Raw genomic sequence first — 1743 nt, 5'->3', positions numbered from 1 at the left:
AACCACACGCAACTGGCAATCTATATTGTATAAGTTTGGGCAGCACAGCAAAGAAAGCTAGGGCAAGAAAATATCACATTCTTTTATCATTCTTGGGGTTTTTGTTTTTTTGGGTTGTTTTTTTTTTTCACTATTGTGAGACCAGACTTGAACCGTTCAGCATTACATCAGATCATTAGAATTGTTACAATCATTCATTTTTAAGATAGTTTTGGCTGGATTAAATGCAACTAATTAAATATCATTAGAATGCATAAAGGCCACTACTGGAAAGATTTTCAGATCTGGAAATGAGGAATAAATGGGAACTATGATGAATTAATACAGGGGAACAGGAGCAATTTGTAGGGTCTTCATACTACGTGATAGCAACCAGAATTGTTGGCCTCAGGAGATCTGGGGAACTTTTTCAGAAAGGATACATCAGGGCTACATTTTTCCCTTTGTGTTCCACTGGGAGAAACAAATAAATATCCTTACCCTCGTGATACTGAAGAACAAAAATAATTTCCCATCATACCGTAAAATCTGATTCTTCCACAGGGTAACTGGAACTCAGAGGGTCAACTGCCCACCTGCTTTGATCCAACACTGGCCTTTGGATACACGTGGATAGCATGGTTCCTGGAGGAGGGAAAGATGTTGGAAAAGAAATGATAGAAATGCTGTCATCATGGATCTCCAACCCTTCTCATTCATTCCTCCATTCACTCTCATTGATGCAACAGATGTTTCATACACCTTTCATTCAGCTATACAACAAGTCATCATGACAAAGTTCTTTGTGTCAAACCTGCCAAGTGAACCCATACCCTTAAACCATAACCACTGATATCTTTGGGGCAGTAGCACACACACATGGGGTTGGAGGTGGTAGCTGCGTGTGACCTTTCCTCCACATTAGTGCTGGGTGGGACAGCTAAGTTATAAGAAGTATTCTCAGAACAAGATCTCTGCATAAAGGCTTAGCAAGGACTCATTTTCTTGACAGTAAGGTCTAAAGTAGTAATTCTTTCATTGGCTAGGTTACAGTTCAACATCTTATGGTTGGAGTTAACACTTAGAGTTTAAAATAAGGTTATTCATGAAGAGGATGGATCAGAAGACATATTTAGAAAAGCATATTTAGAAAGCTCAGAAAGAAATGGTCATTTGTTATTTTGAGAGCAGAAACAAGGTGCCTCGCTCCTCACTTAAGCTTAGGAAAATTAATTTTACTGAACCAATCCGTAGATAATTCGTATGAGGTGGGGAGGGAGGTTGGGGAATTAGCTGGAAGCATAAAGAAAAAGGATGATAATACGTGCGTGTGAAGACAAAGAAAGAAAACCACATTTGAAAATTTAAAACTAACAGTATTTCTGATGGTTTTTGTTCTTCTGGACATAGAATTAACATGTTTAATACCTGTGAAAAATTAGCATTGAAGGAGGGAAAACATGGCCATTGAAACTGTAAGCTAACTTAGGTCAGGAAGAGTTTCTAATATCATATCGTCCTTCATTTGGATTAGCAAGCACCTCTGAAAGATTTCAGAGATTTTCCATTATCTTCAGCATTGACCAGCCAGTCTCTTAGGTCACTGATCCGTGTCCATTTGCCATTCACAGACACCCAATGCATTCTACCTAGAAACCCTTCCACTGACACTCAAACTGTCTCACTCTTCACTGACTGACCAGCAACGCCACTGCATGTCACCGCAGTCTCCTTTACTTGAGAGACTTAATATCTCATTTTAAT

The sequence above is a fragment of the Balaenoptera ricei genome, chromosome 9, assembly GCF_028023285.1.
Source record: "Balaenoptera ricei isolate mBalRic1 chromosome 9, mBalRic1.hap2, whole genome shotgun sequence".
Classification (NCBI taxonomy): domain Eukaryota; kingdom Metazoa; phylum Chordata; class Mammalia; order Artiodactyla; family Balaenopteridae; genus Balaenoptera; species Balaenoptera ricei.
This window is presented reverse-complemented; position numbering follows the sequence as displayed.